The 12,591-nt window shown below is 57.0% G+C and overlaps 1 pseudogene; it reads left to right on the plus strand.

The window, feature by feature from the left end:
• The first annotated feature begins 323 nt into the window (after window positions 1-323).
• Window positions 324-1,842, plus strand: LOC125626127 (histone H2A.J-like; annotated as a pseudogene).
• Window positions 1,843-12,591: the final 10,749 nt, after the last annotated feature.

Below are 12,591 nucleotides of genomic sequence, written 5' to 3' on the forward strand. Positions count from 1 at the left end.
CATTTATTCCTACCCTTTGTTCCCTATCTTTTAACCAGTTCTCAATCCATGAAAGGATTTTCCCTCTTAACCCCAAGCAGGACAAAGAGGGGTGACTAAGCTGGGGGTTATAAATGGATTCCTGGGGGAGATTGGAGAGGCACACGCAGGGAGTTTGGACAGCAGAGGGGAATGGGATGGGCCAGCCCTAAGGGGTGAGCTGGAGGAGAGACTGATCCATGTTTCAGAATCCAGGCCATGCCCTGCAGCAGAAGGAGGAGCCCAGACGACCCTGAGCCCAGCCCAGAGGACCCTCTGGAGAGCTGAGGGAACCGAGGGGGGACATGCAAGCCAGGTTGAGGAGTTTGGTAAAGAATGGTATATTTTGCGTGCTGATAAGTAAGGAGCAGTGGTGTGTTCAAGTCCTGTGCCGAGTGCGTGTGTGTTATGGGCTCCCCCTTCTCGCAGGCCCCCCCAGAGAGGTCAACTAGCACCCAGCAGGCTCACACCTTCAGTGGGATCCTAGGAGAGGGTGTTTTTAAACCATGGGGCAACCTGAGGGGTCAGCACAGGTTCTAGGGCAGAGGTCCCCAAACTGTGGGGCGTGTCTCCCTAGGGGGGCACGGAAGAATTTTTGGGAGGCGCAGCAGCCCAGGCAAGCCCCCACGGGGGGCAGGAGGAAGCACCACCCAGCTCTTTCCCCCCCCAGCTCTGCTCCAGCCCCGCCCCAGCCACCAACCCAGCCCCCAACCCTGCACCTGACCCCGTCCCCAGCCTCAGCCCCTGGCTGTGGCTCCAGACCCAGACCCACCCCCAGCTGGAGCCCTAGACTCAGCCCCCTTACACCTGTCTGGCACTGGCTCGTGCAGGGCTGGGGGGGGGGGAATGACCATGGGGACAGGGGGAGTGTGACCCTCAAAAGTTTGGGAACCACTGTTCCAGGGGCTGGGCAGGGAGCTGCATGGTCAGAGCTCTCAGGATGGGGTGCTCAATAGAGGCTGTGCGCCCCGAGCCTGTATCCAGGGACCGAAGTGTCTGAGCACAGTTCGGACTCTGCAGGCTCAAAGTACCTGGGACAGCAGTCTAGGGAGAGGCGATGTGGGGGGGGGGGGGGAGGTGCTTGACTGGACCAGCCCTGTGGACAGACGCACTGCCAGTGAATGGAACTGATTGCAGATCAAACTTCTCCCACCTCACCCTCTGCCAATGCCCCTCACCAGCCTGCCCTGGGGGACCCGCTCCAGGCAGAGAGGGGAAGGCTTGACTGTGCCGCTCTGCTGAGGCTGCCAAGGATGGGTAGTTAGCACAGGTGAGGTTGACGCTTTTGAGATGGGGACCCTATCCGGCAGGAGCTGGGCTGGGCGCACCCAGTGGGAACAACGCCTGGCTTCACCGGGGCGGTGACGGCACCATCTGCTCCTTATTTCTATTTTACTTTTGTTAGCGTGAATGCCGTTTGAAGCGAACATCAATCATATCGGGCCAAGGAAAGCAGGGAGGTCAGGTGCGGGCTAAGGCGAAGTCTCGCTCCTCGCGGGCTGGGCTGCAGTTCCCGGTGGGCCGTGTGCACCGGCTGCTCAGCAAAGGCAATTACACAGAGCAGGTGGGGCTGGCACCCTGATCTATATGGCCACGGTGCTGGAGTATCTGCCTGCTGAAATTCTGGAGCTGGCTGGCAATGCGGCGCGGGATAACAAGAAAACCAGGATCATCTCCCGACACCTGCAGCTCTCCATTCGTAACGACGAGGAGCTTAACAAGCTCCTGGGGAAAGTTACCATCGCTCAAGGGTGTGTCCTGCCCAACATACAGGCCGTGTTGCTGCCCAAGAAAACCGAGAGTCAGAAGGCCAAGAGCAAGTAAAACCCGATGAACAAGAAACCATCTGCTCCTCTGCCCAAGATGACACCACACTCGTTAAACTCCTCAAGGTGGTGCCATGTCCCCGCTGCCTCCACCCAGGGTCTAACAGCAGCCTGGGCTCAGTCTCCCTCTTGCTGAAGGTTTCCAGGAGCTGGAACAGGCTGGAGCCCGAAGGTTCAATCTCAGAGACGCTGAGACTATGGGGTCTGCCCCTAAGGAACAGTGGGGCCACGTGAGGGGCTGGCACACTGACAGACTCCTCCAAGGGACTGTTTGACAGCTAGGGCGTGGCCCAGATGCTGGGGATCCGGGACAGCCACACCCCAGCCGATCCAGTCCACCATTCTGGTAAAAGTTTTAGGCATCAACAGGCAGAACTTGAGTAATTTTGGTGAAAACTGGAAAACCAGAAGAGCCTTAAACTGCTGCTCCCTGTTCTCCCTGCTGAGCTCCTCCTGACAGCCGTGGGGCAGAGGCTCGGTCAGCGGCTGGGAGGGCGGGGTGGGGAGAGAGACAGTGGGAGGAGAGAGCAAAGGAGGTTTCATTCCTCCCTCCCAGTGTGCTCTCTCCCCAAAGCCTGTGCCATGGGGGAGTGAGAGCTAGAGGGGGTGCCAGCCGTAGGCCCCTCCCTTCCCAGCAGAGGCAGGGTAAGAAAGCTACTGTGGATGGGGGAGAAAAAGGAGAGCCACAAGAGCCACTGGTAAGCAGGGCAATGGGGGAGCCATGGCACAGATGGGGGCGCAGAGGCCTGATTTGGGGGAGATGGGGAAGTTGCAGGAGGTCCCTGAAATAGAGCGGATGACAGAGCAGTCCCCAGGGAGCCTGGAAAGGGGTGGAGGGTTGCAAGGCATACCTGGTGCAGGCAATGAGCTTGGCCGACAGACGCAATGAAGTTCGTGATCGCCTAGTTCAGCGTTTCTCAGGTGGGGACAGGTGTTTCTTGTGGGCACAGCCAGTGATGAGCTGCCAAAATCTTAACAACGGGTTCCCTCCTCACCCCACGAGGGGGTCGTTGCCCACCCCCTGAGGGGTGTCACACTGCAAGAGGGTCCTGCCTGAACCTCATTCAGAGCAGCTCCAGACCACTGAGCCTGTGCTCCGTGACAGAGGGGAGAGGGGGAGAGGTCCTGGCCAGTGTCTGTCACCTGGAGATGAGGAAGAAGCAGCAATTGAAGCCGCCAGAGACCAGCACAGCAGAAATGAGAGCAGCGATTCTTCCTGGGGCTTTGGCCCCTGGGAGCTCCCAGCTACGGCTCCCCTCTTCCCAGAATCCTGGGCCACCATCTCCTCATGCTGCCTCCTCCGGCCCTGCTGCAGCCGGCCCCACTCTGGGAGGAGAGGCAGTGGCTTGGCGAGGGCATACTTGCATAAAGCAGGAGTCCGCTGAGGAGGAAATTGGGAACGTAGTGTGTGCAACCTGGGCCCTGTCCCCAAGAAAATTCTGGGTGAGCCCCAGCCTCGTTCTGCGTCCTGTGCCAGGAACATTCCTAGGCACACACGCTGCCCATGACGCATCTCCATGTACAGACCACATGGCATGGAGCACAGAGGGCACCGTTCCCTGGAGCTGAACTTCCCAGGCCCGGGACTCCTCGGAGGGGCTGGCGAATGCACGCTGGAAGTGGGGATGCTGGAGGCTAACGGTCCCCTGCACGGGAGGCGGCGCTGGTGTCACCAGATTGCTCTGCGGGGGCTGAGCCCAGGGAGGTCTCAGCACTATGCAGGGATGGGATGGTTCTTTCTTTGTGGGGGTGACTCAGCACGGGCTGCCCTTACCCAGGAGCCAGCATGGTGCTGGGGGAGCTGTGCTCCTGGGAATACCACCCTTGGGATGAAACCCTGAGCGCCTAGGCCTGGTAGCTCACTTGGCATGATGCAGGAGCCAGAAGCGCCAGCACTATCCAGGGGCAGGGGTGGGGTGGGTTCTGCACATTGTGGAGACAAACTAGGCCAGGGGTTCTCACAAAAAAAAATTTGGTGGCCCTAGAGTGCAGCCACCAACTCTGACAGTTTTTCCTAAAATACCTAATTAACTTTTGCAGACTGAATAATACCAATAATGCAGAGTTGTCTCTATTCTTTCCTGGACCTACACAAAACAGAAACACAAATAAGGTGCATTGCACTTTTTTGTCTTGTTTGTTGTTGCTTTTTTGGTTGCTTTTTTTCTTTTTTTCGACTTGCTGGCTAGTAAGTCTGCTGTGAAAAGTGATATTAACATACAAGTATCACTTTTCACAGCAGCAGACTTACTCAGCCCCGGCAAGCCCAGGGACAAATTAAGCCTTGGATGGGAAGGTGGGTAGGGAGACAGTGGGGGCCAGGAGCAATAGGAGGGCTGGAGGCTGGGGATGGCACCCACCACTGCACAGCCAAGGCCTGAGACCAAAGCCCCACAGCCAGATTCCAGGGCCCAAGCCTGAAGCCCTGCGGCTGGGGGAAGGACCCTGCCACTACTCAGCCAAAGCCTGGAGCCAGAGGCAACGGTGGCAGGGGGGTGGTGAGCCCAAGGCCAGAGCCCGCTGCCGCATGGCCAGGGAACTGAGCCGAAAGCCCCATGCCCGGGGGATGGGGCCCAGGGATGGAGCCTTGAGATGGAGCCTGAAACCCCATAGCCAGAGCCAGAGGCCCTGTGTCATGGAATCACAGGGCGATGCTCTGGAACTACTCCATATGAAGCCAGCCAGGACTCTGGGGCAGCCTCTTCTTTCTGAGCATACTGTCGCCAGGGCAAGAAGCTCACACAGCTTTAACCTTCCTGGATCTGACCTTGGCGCATTCAGCATCCCCTTCTACACTGTGCACTTCCCACAGTGAGTCTGCCCAGGTGAGGCTCCTGGGGAAGCCAGAGGGCCCTGCACCCCAACTCCACAGTCAGGAGTGACTCTCAGCCAGCCGGTAAAACAGAAGGTTTATTATTAGACAGGAACACAGCATAGAACAGAACTTGTTAGCACAGAAATCAGTGACTTTCAGTCAAGTCCATCTTGGGGAGTCTTGGGCCAGAAGCCCTGGACTCCCCCTCTTCCAGTCCCCACACCAGACTTCCAGCTTCCAGTGACCCAATCTCAGACACCATCATTGCTCCTCCCCCTTCTCTTTGTCTCGCTTCCTGCGCAAAGAGTCACCTGGTCGCATCCCCCTCCTGGGTCTCAGGTTAGGAAGGGCACCAGCCATAGCATATGTGCAGGCAGCTGGAGCAGCCTCATCTGCCCCTGAGGTCTCAGCCAAAGTCACACACCCCTATTCCCACCACTGAGTTATTGGTGCAGCACACAGGGAAACTGAGGCACACACAGCATTCATGCAAAACTGTAAAATTCACATAGGCTCAACAGTAAGACTCACATACACCATAACAAGGGAAAATCCCCACTTCGTCACACCCTGTCACCCCAGCGCAGAAGCCCAACTCCACTGCCCCCGGGAAGGTGGGGAACTCACTGGCTCTCGACTTCTCCAGCGTTGGTGTCTCCAGAGGGGGCAGGACCCAACCCCTGCTGGCAGCCCTGGGGGAAGGGCCGCTGCTTCCCCCTTCTCATCACTGCCCAAGAGGCTGTGCCCAGTGGTGAGCTGGAGCCAGTTCGCACCGGTTTGCTAGAACCGGTTGTTAAATTTAGAAGCCCTTTTAGAACCGGTTGTTCTGCGAGGGACAACCGGTTCTAAAAGGGCTTCTAAATTTAATTGGACAAAAGTGGTGCCTTAGGCACCGACTCCACGGTGCTCCAGCCCTGGAGCACCCAAAGGGAAAATTTGGTGGGTGCAGAGCACCCATCGGCAGCTCCCTGCCCCACCCCCGGCCCCAGCTCACCTCTGCTCCGCCTCCTCCCCTGAACGCGCTACCCCGCTCTGCTTCTCCGCCCCCCCCGGCTTCCCGAGAATCAGCTGTTCGTGCGGGAAGCCGGGGAGGGCTGAGAAGCCGGTGGCGGCTTCGCACTCAGGCCTAGGGAGGCAGAGCGGAGGTGAGCTCGGGCGGGGGTGCGGGGTGTCTCGAGGAGGGCCGCAGCAGGTAACCCGGGGAGGCGGGGTGCGCAGGGGAACCGCTCCTTGCCCCAGCTCACCTCCGCCACCCTCGGCCTGAGTGGGAAGCCGCGGCCTGCTTCTCAGCCCTCCCCGGCTTCCTGCTGAACAGCTGATTCGCTGGAAGCCGGGACAGGGGGTGGAGAAGCAGAGTGGTGCGGTGCGTTCAGGGGCGGAGGTGGAGCGGAGGTGAGCTGGGGCAGGGCGCAGGGCGGGGAGCTGCCGATGGGGGCTCTGCACCCACCAATTTTCCCTGTGGGTGCTCCAGCCCCGGAGCACCCAGGGAGTCGGTACCTAAGGCAACACTTTTGATGTGATCAGTGGGGGGAGCGGCTGCTTCCCCTGCTCCCCCCCAGCTATGCTCCCCCGCCCCTAGGAGCCAGAGGGACCTGCCGGATGCTTCCTGGGAGCTGCCCCAGGTAAGCACTGTGGGGTCTCCCCACCTTGCCCCCCGGCAGGTGCCTCTGGCTCTTAGGGGTGGGGTGGGCACCCACTACAGTGGCCCATGAGACCCTCCAGCCCGGTCCTGGGGGCAGTCAGGGGACAGGGGAAGGGGGGTGGATGGGGAGGGTCCCTGGCTCTGACCTTGGAGCACTCAGTGCCCTGCTCCATGCCATGAGCTCCCCCAAGGAGTCCCCCTGGATGGAACACCTGGGGAACCCTCTCCACAAAGGGGCCATGCACCCCACCCCCACAATCAGCAGTGAACCCAGCCAGCAGGTAACACAGACGAGTTATTATTGGGAACACAGCATAGGGCAGAGCTAGTTAGCACAGAAATTAGGAACATTCAGCAAAGTCCATCCTGGGGGAGGTGGGGAAACCCGAGCCCAGAGCTCTCCTCTCTCATGTTCCTTAACTGCAGACGGAGGAGCTTCCAGCAGCCAAGCCTCCCTTCCCTCCCACCAGACAGACCAGGCCTTGGCCAGACCATATCCTCCTTCCCTCCCACCAGAAGACTGGGACCACCCACGACATCTCTCCCCTTCCCTCCCATTAGAGAGACCGGGACCACCCAGGACATCTCTCCCCTTCCTTCCCACCAGAGAGACTGGAACCAGATGGGACATCTCCTCCTCCCCTCCCACCAGAGAGACCAGGACCAGCTGGCATGTCCCGTCCCCCCTCACCACCACCACCAGAGAGTCTCCCTCCTGCCCCCAGCAGGCCAATCTGGGGGAGTACTTGAGCCCACATGTCCCGTCGTCCCCCCCTGGTGCATCACCTCTAAGCGATAAGGAGAAAGACCAACCCGTAACCTTGTTACACACTACTGATATTAGTAATTATCAGTGGGATGCTGAGAACGGCCATAGAAAGTGTTTCCATCGAAAGAAAGAAAGAGTAACACACACACTGCACTGGCAAAATTCATCATAATGTGTGCCATACAAGAAACCTTCACCACACACTCAGCAAATGTGTGCTTAACAGGTGAAGGGTCCACGTTGCTGGAGGAGGTGGATGTGACTATGTGACGCAGCAGGGAGCGGGGAGTGTTGACCTGGGAATATGCCCTGGGGATGGGAGACCTGAGAGCCTGTCACCTGAGCCAGGAGGGGGAGGGGGAGGTGACACCTCTGCCCAGGAATGTGAACAGAGGCTGCAGGAGAGAGCCTGCTGGGGGGCTTTAGTTTTCAGTTTGGGGCTGGGTGGAGGAACTCAGGGAACCCCAGGGCTGGGGTCTAAGCTCCCTGCTCCCCCAGAAGGACTTGACTGAGGGGTCCTGGTTGTACCCACAAGCTCTGTTTTGGACTGTGTTCCTGTTGTCCAATAAACCTTCTGTTTTACTGGCTGGCTGAGAGTCCCAGAAAGAGGGGTGCAGGGCCTGGACTCCCCCACACTCCGTGACAACTGGTGGCAGAGGTGGGATGTACTGCACCCCGTGAACGGCGCTTCCTGCAGTAAGTGACTGGGGAACAGTAAAACAAAGGGGGATTGACGGGGACCAGGCGTGCTGAAGATTCAGAGAGAGACAGTTTCAGGGGGCGGTTAACCCCTGGGAGTGTGTGACCAGAGAGAAGGACTTTTGCAGTAACAGAGTCCCCCCGGGGGATTGCAGTGAGTGGTCCCAGGGGCGGAGGAGTCTGCAGCTCGACCCTGGCAAAGAGGTGGTGACCTCAAGAAGGACTGGCACATGAGGGGTTTTTCCTGGAAACCGTAGAAAGCTGCCCAGGCCTGCGAGTGGCCAGCAGGGAGATGTACGCTAAACGCCTTAAGAAAGACCTGGTGGAGCTGTGCAGGCAGAGGGGGCTGCGCGTTGGGAGGTCCACCAAGGAACAGCTGATTGCCCAGTTGGAGGAGAGGGATCGCTTGGATGACCCGATCCCTGTCCCTGAGGGAAGCCGCCCGGCGAACGCAGCATGGGCCCTGGGGCCTGACCGGGCTGGGAGGGGTCAGACTGCTGCCGAGGACATCCCGAGACCCTTCCTACCTATTCCTGGGGGAGGGCTTGGGGGAAGCCCAGCGAATACCGAGGGCACCCTGACCCCGGCAGCCAGCAGGGGATCCTCCCAGCGGAGCTCCCCATCCCTGGAGTGAATGCGGCTGGAATGGGAGAGGGAGATGAAAATGAGGGAGCTGGAGGATCATGAAAAACAACGTCAACATGAGCAGGAGGAGAAGAAGCGGGAATGTCAGGAGAAGGAGCGGGAACATCAGGAGAAGGAGAGGGAACGTCAGGAGAAGGAGCGGGAACATCAGGAGAAGGAGAGGGAACGTCAGGAGAAGGACGAATCTGGCCAGGGAGAATCTGGCCAGAACCCAGAAGAAGCAGAAGGTCTGGTATGACCGTACGGCGCAGTCCCGTGCCTACGCCACCGGGGATCGGGTGATGGCTCTCATCCCTGTGAGAAAGAACAAACTACAGGCTGCCTGGGAAGGCCCTTTCAAGGTTGTCAAGCAGCTCAATAAGGTAAACTATGTGGTGGAGCTGTCTAACCGGGCGCACCACCACCGGGTGTACCATGTGAATATGATGAAGCCATATTATACCAGGGGGAATGTGGTGTTGGCCGTGTGTGGACAGTGGGAGGAGCAGGGAGATGACCCTTTAGTAGATCTATTCCCTGGGACCAGAGCAGGTTCCCCCCTGGAAACAATTCCCCTCTCGGATCAGCTAACCCCTGCCCAGCAAGCTGAGGTCAGGGGGTGCTGCATCAGTACCGACAGCTATTTTCCAACCAGCCTGGACGCACTAATCTGGCTGTCCACCAGGTGCAGACAGGGTCGCACCCGCCGATAAGATGCTCCCCCTTCCGAGTCACAGGGAAAACTGCTCAGGACCTGGAAAGAGAGGTCCGGGACATGCTGGCTTTGGGGGTGATCCAGGCATCTGCCAGCCCTTGGGCCTCGCCGGTGGTGCTGGTGCCCCAAAAGGACGGGTCGGTCCGGTTCTGTGTGGACTATCAGAAGCTCAGTGCCATCACTATATCTGATACCTACCCCATGCCCAGGCCTGACGAGCTCCTAGACAAGTTGGGAGGAGCTCGGTACCTTACCACCAGGGACCTTACACAGGGCTACTGGCAAGTGCCGCTGGATTCAGATGCCCGGCTGAAATCGGCCTTTATCACCCCTCTGGGGCTCTATGAGTTCCTGACCCTGCCTTTCGGCCTCAAGGGAGTGCCGGCCACCTTCCAGCGCCTGGTGGACAAGCTACTGAGGGGGATGGAGAGTTTTGCCATGGCGTATATTGATGACATCTGTGTCTTTAGCCAGACCTGGGAGGATCATGTGTCCCAGGTTTGCTGGACTGACTCAGGGGGCTGGGCTGACTGTAAAAGCGGAGAAGTGCAAGGTGGGGATGGCTGAAGTATCTTACCTGGGCCATCGGGTGGGGAGCGGCCGCCTAAAGCTGGAACCAGCCAAGGTGGAGGTGATCAGAGACTGGCCCGCTCCCCACACCAAAAAGCAGGTCCAAGCCTTTATTGGGATGGCAGGATACTACCGAAGATTTGTGCCCCACTTTAGCACCATAGCCACCCCCATCACTGAGCTATGCAAGAAGGGGAAGCCAGACAAGGTGGTCTGGACCAAGCAGTGCCCGGAGGCTTTCCGGGCGCTGAAGGAGGCTCTGGTCAGTGACCCAGTTCTGGCAAACCCAGACTTTGACAAGCCCTTTGTGGTGTTCACCAACGCCTCAGACATGGGACTGGGGATGGTGTTAATGCAGGAGGATGAAAAGGGGGAGAGACACCCCATCGTGTACCTGAGGAAGAAGTTGCTACCCCGGAGCAACACTACGCAGCCATCGAGAAGGAATGCCTGGCCATGGTGTGGGCCCTCAAGAAACTAGAGCCCTATCTCTTTGGGCGACACTTCACCGTGTACACCGACCACTCTCCCCTGACCTGGCTGCACCAGATGAAAGGAGCCAACACCAAACTCCTGAGGTGGAGCCTGCTCCTGCAGGATTATGACATGGATGTGGTCCACGTGAAGGGAAGTGCCAACATGATAGCGGATGCGCTGTCCCGGAGAGGGGGCCAGGAACTTCCCCAGGTCACTGGTCACTGGTCACTGGTCAGTTCAGTCTCGAAGGGGGGAGAGATGTAACGATGTGACGCAGCAGGGAGAGGGGAGTGTTGACCTGGGAATGTGCCCTGGGGATGGGAGACCTGAGAGCCTGTCACCTGAGCCAGGAGGGGGAGGGAGATGTGACACCCTGGGGGCTGCCCTGGAATGTGAACAGAGGCTGCAGGAGAGAGCCTGCTGGGGGGGGGTTTAGTTTTCAGTTTGGTGCTGGGTGGAGGAATGCAGGGAACCCCAGGGCTGGGGTCTAAGCTCCCTGCTCCCCCAGAAGGACTTGACTGAGGGGTCCTAGTTGTACCCACAAGCTCTGTTTTGGACTGTGTTCCTGTTGTCCAATAAACATTCTGTTTTACTGGCTGGCTGAGGGTCTCAGTGAATCCCAGGAAGAGGGATGCAGGGCCTGGAGTCCCCCACACTCTGTGACAATGGACAAATGTTTGGAGTGAAACAAGGCTGGAATTAAGATTTAGTTTGACAGTATCAGCAGCATTTTGCACAGGGCAGTTGAAAAGCAGCTGGAAACCGAGTAGGATGCCCATGGAATGATGGGATTGAGAAACTTGCATCATGTGACACTGAACCTGCCCTGACGAGGCACTGCAAACCCTTCCCCAAACACCCTGTAGCAGGTTGCACAGTGGGATAACTACCCACTGTGCGCTGTTCTCTGTGTTGATGCAAGAGCTGCTCCTGTGGATGTGCTCCACTGACACAAGGAACATAGTGTGGACATGAAACAGTGATATAATTACAGTGGTGATTGTACATCAACATAACTTAAATCAAATTAACTTTGTAGCATAGACATGGCCTTAGGTGTCATACTCACAGTGATTGCAATAGAAGTTAGGTGCCTAAGGAATTCTGAGGATCTGGGCCACAGTTTGTAAATAAGACATGGAGCAGAAAGGAAAACCAGGACGCTGGTATTATGATGCAGAATGACTTTAATGTGAAAAAGAAGAGAAGTACACAGGAAGAGACAGAAAGAATGCAAAGTACATTTGAGAGGATATATTTCCAGGGTTTCAAGAAGGTCTACAATGAATCACTGGTTCAAAGGTGATGCATTTCACACTAGATGTTCTTCTTTCTTCATTACAGTTGTTGAGTTTGACAATCAAGTCCTGTTTGCAACTATTTTAGGGTACTTGTTAGGTACTAGGGGGGCTAGTGCTAAATGGAAGGCAGAAATTTGGGGAGGGTATGTGATCCCGCATCCCCCCTCCTTACCCCACGTCACTTCTGGTTGCAGGCATGTTTGTGGACTCTCTTGATTATACTGGTGGACCTCTAAGGTTCCTGGCCAATGGGAGTTGCGGAGGGGGCACTTGGGGCACGGGCAGCACGCGGAGACCCCTGCCCCTCGCGGGGGCTGCAGGGACATGCTGGCCACTTTCGGGAGCAGCATGGGGCCAGGGCAGGTAGGGAGCCTGCCTTAGCCCTGCTGCGCTGCTGGATTTCTAGCAGCCTAAAATCTCCCGGATTGGCTTTAGTAGTCTCTGGGAGATAAAGCCCAATTTTGGGAGACTCCCAGCAAAAGCAGGAGGGTTGCAAACCTAAGAAAGGTATTTAGGCTCCTAACTTCCACTGATTTCAATGGGCCTAAATGAGCTAATGTGTCCTTTTGACACAAAAAGTAAAGGTTTGAAGCATGTTATAAAAACTAAAATGGTGCCTTACCTGAATTTCTTATTATAAATCTCTCAGCAGCTGAGAAACTGCAAATAAAATGTCAATGACATAACTGTGAGAAGTGTTTTTATGGAACGCCCCATTATGGGGCATGGTGGCATATGACCAGGCCAGCGCAGATCTACTTGACTCCACCTCTTGCAAATCATATCAAAGCACAGCCCTACGCCTACAGCACTGAGGGCATTTTGGGTCCCTATCAGCACACCCCTTACACAAACACAAACAAATGCACGGTGCTTGTTAAAGGGGCGTACTCACTGGGACGGTGAGCAAAGTTTCCAAGACCTCTGAAGCGTCATCGCCCAACTGCTGACAGATTTAATGAAGAAACTCAGATAAGGCACCATTTTTCCTTTCTTATGTGCTTAAAACCTTTGCCTTGTGTGTCAAGAGGCCTCCTTAGCTGATGCTCTTGAGCCCCCAAAGTTTTGACTGGGTGCCACATTCCCTAGCCATTTGCGTGACCAGTTTCTATCATCGGCACCTCTTGTTTACCCT

The sequence above is a fragment of the Caretta caretta genome, chromosome 24 (genome assembly GCF_965140235.1).
Source record: "Caretta caretta isolate rCarCar2 chromosome 24, rCarCar1.hap1, whole genome shotgun sequence".
In the NCBI taxonomy this organism is placed as follows: domain Eukaryota; kingdom Metazoa; phylum Chordata; order Testudines; family Cheloniidae; genus Caretta; species Caretta caretta.